The sequence below is a fragment of the Vipera ursinii genome, assembly GCF_947247035.1.
Source record: "Vipera ursinii genome assembly, chromosome: 2".
NCBI lineage: Eukaryota > Metazoa > Chordata > Lepidosauria > Squamata > Viperidae > Vipera > Vipera ursinii.
Window position 1 is genome coordinate 171,717,598 of NC_139513.1, and position 6,111 is coordinate 171,723,708.

Here is a 6,111-nt window from a genome sequence, read left to right on the forward strand (position 1 = left end):
CCACCCACCCACCCACACCCCTTTACTGATCTGGCCAGGGACGTCACCGGCGCTCCCTCCATCTCCTTGAGCATGTGTGCGCGCGCGCAAAGTCTCTCTCTCTCTCTCTCTCTCTCTCTCTCTCTCTCACACACACACACACACACACGCCCCTCAAGAATACGTCGCTGTCACCTTGAGATGCCGGCAGGCGAGCGCGCAAGGTGCAGCAAGAGAGAAAGCCAAGGCAAGTCGACATTGAGGAGGTCGGCTGCAAAAGAAAGCTGGCGATGACTGGGAAGGGATCTCAAGCGGCCAAAGGACTTTGCAACCATCCCCCCCCCCACCGCCACACTCACACACACACATACACACACACACACATTGGGCATACCAATAATCAGTATCCTAGAGCCGTTTTTGAAAGCTGGACCTCTGCAGGTATACCAAGCGCTTCTCTCCCCTGGTAATTTTAGGCTGCATTTGGGAGAGTACCTTTTTTTTTTTAAAAAAAAAAATAAAAATAGTGGGAGGGGCGCCATTTGACGGCCACCAAGCTTTGCTTTCTGCAGTGACTTGTCCCCACGCCATCCCAACCGCATTCCGCTCCCCTCCCCCCTTCTGCATTACCTATGACGGAGGCTGCCCGGGTTCCCTTCTCAGGAGGAGGAGGGGAAGTCTCCTCAAACCCCGCTGGGCGCTATGAGATTATATATTGCATACACGCCTCTATCTATCAATCGCACAGACTTTTCCATCCCGATCTCTCCCTCCCCCCCCCCCCGGAGAACCTCCCAGGAAGGTTCTCCGCAGGGTACTCACCGGGCCATGCCAGAAGCAGAAGAAACTGGGCAGGGGAGCAGGAAGGCTGTACGGCCGCTGAAGAGAGAGAGAGAGAGAGGTGGTGGAACTAGGGGGTCCCCCCTTTCTCTCTCTAGCTTGGCCCGGATCCAGTCGAGAATCGGGGAAGCGGGGGAACTTCCTCAGCTCAATTTGCCCCCTTTCAAGGGAGGATTGGAGGGGAAGGGGGGGAGGGCGAGGGTGGGGGCTGCTAGTTGACTACAGCCCCGGGGATGCTGCGGCTCGACATCGCAGCGCCTACATCCTGCAAGGATGGAGAGGGCTCGCGGAGCACTGGTCCAGCTGCAAATCTCAGCAGAGGGGGGAGGGGGAGGCAGGAGAAAGAGGAGGGGAACCACGGCTTGGTGGGGTGGGGGTGGGAATGGTGAAAGCAGGCGAAAGCCAATGATAGAAATTTGAACCTCCTGCCCCACCCTCCACCTCAACCAGGTCCATCCCTCCGACTCCTCCCCACTTCTCGAAATCAAGAGACACCTACGGATCTATAGCTGGAACTTCATTGATGGCTGCTTTTCCCCTCCCTCCGGCCCATGAGATGGTATGTTCCAAGCTGCCTCTCCATCACTGATAGAGAGGCTGAGAGGGATGGAAGGATTCCCACTACCTGTTTCTGTAGCAGTCCAGCCATAGGCGCACAGTCCCAATCCTTGCACAGGCAGGCAGCTTCCAAACTGATGGTGGTTATGACCGTGGTGATGTATGTATGTGTGGGCAGTGCGTGAGTGCAGGAGGGGTGGGCTGGGCAGAGTACCCTTTACGGAAGTAGGTGGGAGTCGGTGGGAGTCGAGGAGGAGGGGTAGAGAATAGAGAAGACAGCAGATCAGTCAAAGGCATTATTTCTGTTGTTTTCTTTCCATCCCCAAATTGCTGGTGCTAGTAAAATTTGTAAATTGCACTCTTTAAAAAATGCTTTGTGTTACTTTAAAGTGCAACATACTTACGTGGCCTAAGCACTTGAGGATTAAAGGTCACTGCATCAGACATATTAAGTTCTCTGTTCTCAGATGGACACAGAATAAAAGAAACCATGGGGACAAATAATCTGGGATATTCCTCTCCTTCCTTTTTAAATGTAAATTGTCCTTGCATTTTTGAAGATTATTCATTGCCTTGGTAAGTCTGACAACAACTTGTAAAGACAGGCCAAAAGTATCTGAAATAACCAGTGGAGGCCAAGAGAATTGCTGTGAGGGGAACTTGTGGATGAACTGAAACTTGATCCTCAGCTCAGCTTTTAACAATGCTTCTCTAGAAGTCCTACTATTTAGCTCTGTCGCAGGTGATGGACGGTCACTAGAACTGGGAAAACAGAGACTCTTGCTGCATTCTGAAAGTTAACCAAAATCTGTAATCAAAAATATCCTAGTAGTCTTTAAGGCATACACATATGTGCATGCACATACATGCGTTTACATGCACACACCTATGCGTACATCTTCGTTATCTATAGGATAGGATTGTATCATTCTAAGAAGGTTTTAAGCCCCTTTCCATATTTTTCCTCCCTATAACAACCTTGTGAAGGGGAAAGCTATTATTGTATCAAGCCTATCGAAAGCAGGAGACTACAGAAAGCATGTTGCTAAAAGTTAATTAGTTTTCCATCCTCCTTGATGTTGCCTTTATTTTTATTTATTTTTATTTAGGTTATCATTGTGGCACACCTTGTTGACTCAGTAGAGTGAAGAGAGTCAACCATCTACTTGCATCACCCAGATGTTCTTAATAACATTGGGAGCTTTATGAATTGCCTCTCATACAGGCTGTTTGGTGGGTCCCATGTTGTCAACCCACAGATGCAAGATTTAAAGCTATGACTATAACGTGCAGGGCTGAGGCTGAAGACAGAGTCAGCTGCCCGTTCTATGGTGAGGGATGCACTATTGGTCTTCCATTTGCTATCAAGTTCCCCTCCTCGCTGATCATGCTGTAAAGGCTGAACTGCAAGCTGGAAAAGTATTGTCCAGGCCAGACATGCTATTATATAAGCATTGTGCCTACCAATCATATATCGGAGTAAAGTCTGTTGATGCTAAAGTCTGAGTGTGAAAGCTTAGGATTTTAATCTTGGGTTGATATACAGACAGGGCTAGTATTCTCCATTCTGTACTGGACAGATCTTTTGTGAACATATGACTTGCAGTGAAATAGCTTATCTTGCAGTGTTGAGTCTGTGAAGGTTCTGACATTAGCTAGTCAATGAATGCTGGACAGAGTTTCAGGGCAATCAAGGTTTAATGACCTGCTTGTCTTACCTGACAGATGGAGGAGGAGCCACGCATGAAAGGTGGCCAAAGACCGCCTGGCCAAGAACAAAGAATGATAAGAGGCAGATGTGATACACAGGTGCCACTAGTTTGTCATCACTTGCTTTAGAATAAAAACTTGTATGTCATCTCAAGATATTAAGGACAACTTCCTTCCGTATGTTCCTTTCTGCAGTCTGTGGTCTGTTGATAGATCATCTAATAATGTTCTACATAGGAAAGACAAGGAGAAATGCTTCACAAGTGGCAGTGCTTCAAGGCAGAAAGTCCCATTATCCTCCCTTGCTTCCTTGAGGGATAGAAATGTAATAAAGCACCTGTCTTGAACATGTTAGGCAACAGGTAATTAAATCAAATGTGTTTATTATCATTATAATCATCATGGTTAAGATGACAGCTTCATTAGTTGAACATATGTAAGGCAGAACAGTCCTGCCATCAGGAAAAAGACAACCAGGCAGATATTATTGAAAACCATTTGTTGTATGTGTATGTACACATGCATGTATTTATATGAATGCACATATGTGTTACATTCATAAAATCATAATTCACAATGATTTTCAGGATATAACAATCTTAAGAGAATGATATGTAATTTTAAGATATACCATAATAAAGTGATATCATTGAACATCAAAGGCACAACAGAAACATACATTGTAATAATACGTTTTAAGAGGTTTTTGTTTGGAAATACAGAGATATGTTTCTCTGTATTAGTCCCATAAATTCAGGAGTCCTCCTGCTCTGTGTGAATTCTGCATCTGCTTATAATGGGACCATGAGCGGCTCTCCTCAGACATGGACCTTAGGCTTTACTTCAAGTACCAGAAGACTCTTATTGCCAGATGAGCATGCTCCGTTGAGATCAAAGGGAGTTGGAAGGACTCAGAGATGACACATGTTTGCTAAGAATTCCCATAAAACCGAATAAGCAGCAGAAAGAGCAGGCAGGGACACCCTTCCTTGGGAAATTTATTTCTGTTCCCCAAAGCTGCGCAATTAAAAAAAAATGCAGATTGGGAGGGAGATGTGTTATAGCCAGGATCACAATGGTGCCTATGACCGACAAGTCCAACTTTAGATAAATAACCGTTACATAGGCTTCTAGAAAGAGAGGGAAAGGAGAGAAAGTTGTGGTGGATTATCCAGGCATGATACCTGTCTCATAAAGAAAAAAACATGCTCTGATTTTACCTCCACATCACTCGATTTAAATGGCTACCTTTGCACACAACTTGGGATAGAAAAGGAACTGGGGAGAGCTCTTTCTGCAGGCTCTCTGTCCAAACAAGTTGGCAAAAGCTCAGCCAAGGATGCTTCCCCAGCTTCCCCAAGAGTAATGATTTATTAATTTTTTTGCCCTGCCAGAAAGGTGCTTCTAAGCAGAGCGATCAGCTAATGGGCATGGTTGGCCAGTTGGCAGGGCGAACCCAATCTCCCCCCCCGCCCCCCTGTCCATCAGTCAGCAGCACTCATGCCATCAATAAGAGCGATCTTTGGAAGGAACCCCATTGATCAAACCAGAGCTTTCAGCAGCAGACATGCAGATGAGTGGCCAAAGTGGAGAAAGAAAGCCCCATATTGGCCTCAGCCAGCAGCAGGGGACCCCACAACATGATGCTTTCCCACTAAGCTCCTTCCCACCAGAGAGGAAGCACACCCACTGGTGTGTTCCAGAACAAAATGCCAGTCTCCATATTTCCCAGGATAACTCTGGGCTACAGGTGACCCCGGAAGTATGCTTTAAAAATGACAACGGTGGTTCACAGAAATCTGGAGCCTGCAACCTGGGAGAAATCTGGATTTCTGGGATATTGAGTAATTCGTGATGGACCATATCCACTGTTGGGGGATGAAAGCTTCCAAAGTACTCATACAGCCAGAGCACCTATTGCAGGCTTTACCCTTCCTCGTCGGCCCAAAAAAGAAAAACTGGGGTGCCCTGTTGTTATCACCAAGTGCTTCAGGATAGGCCAAGGCATTCCCCTGTCTAGGAAGGGAATGGGGAGGCTGCTGCATTCTTCTCTGCTTTCATTCCAGATAAAGACTTACAATGCTCAGAGGGTGTCAAGAGTATGTGAGCTTTTCTTGCTTTAGTGGAATCCTACAAAATTCTGCACTCATGTCAGATTCTGCTCTTGATTTTTCCCATTATTAAGAAAAAAAGTAACATTACTAAAGTCGTGCAGCTTAACTAGTCAACCAAGAATCCAGTAAGAACATATACAAGGAGATGTTGACCTAGCTGCAAATTATCATATGTACTTGGAGGAAAGGGAAAAGGTATGAAAATGAAATGAAAAAATGCCCATGCAAATATTGATCTCTAAAATTGCACTTTCTGTGCACCTTCAGCCACCTTCTTTTTTACACATCTCAGAGCAGCTGAGATTATTGGATTTGGGCTGGGGACTCTGCTATCAGATCGCCTCTTAGATGAGCCATAATCTCCTAGACTGACCTGTCTCCCCAGGTTGTTGTAAGGACAGCATGGGATAAACCCATATTGAGCTCTCCAAGGGGAAGGTCAAGATAAAAAAACCTGATAAATAAAAGATGATTAGTAAGTGCTTGAAATGCTGCTAAGTGTTGTTCAGAGAATGCAAAATGGGCAGGTCCCAGCCGGAATGGGAGATTATTTATTGCCATACAGTCATTGGAAAGGAAGAAGGGAGGGTGCAAGAGGGGGAAGAAACAAAGCATTCCAATGCTCCAGCATTCCGCATTCATATTGACCGGATGAGAGGGAGCCACTCTTCTTCTCTTGTCTCCTTTTTCTGATAGTGGGTCGGTAGCTAATTGTTGTTCGCCACGTTCATTGAGATGGGCAGCTATATAAATTTGGTTAATAAATAAACAGAATCCCCTGCAAATGTCAGATTCATATCAAATCAGCTCAGTGCAGGTCAGAAGTACTTCCCATAAAGGAGTTGTGATGCACAACCAGCATGCCACATGGCAAGGCTCCTAAGCTATGTGGTAAAATTGCAACCATTCC

At 45.8% G+C, this 6,111-nt stretch overlaps 1 long non-coding RNA gene across 1 annotated transcript; it reads left to right on the forward strand.

Annotated features, from left to right (window-relative positions):
* Positions 1-1,288: 1,288 nt before the first annotated feature.
* Positions 1,289-3,154, forward strand: LOC310636631. Its single transcript, XR_014491756.1, has 3 exons — positions 1,289-1,378; positions 2,487-2,708; positions 3,103-3,154. It is a non-coding gene; the product is annotated as an uncharacterized lncRNA (long non-coding RNA).
* Positions 3,155-6,111: the final 2,957 nt, after the last annotated feature.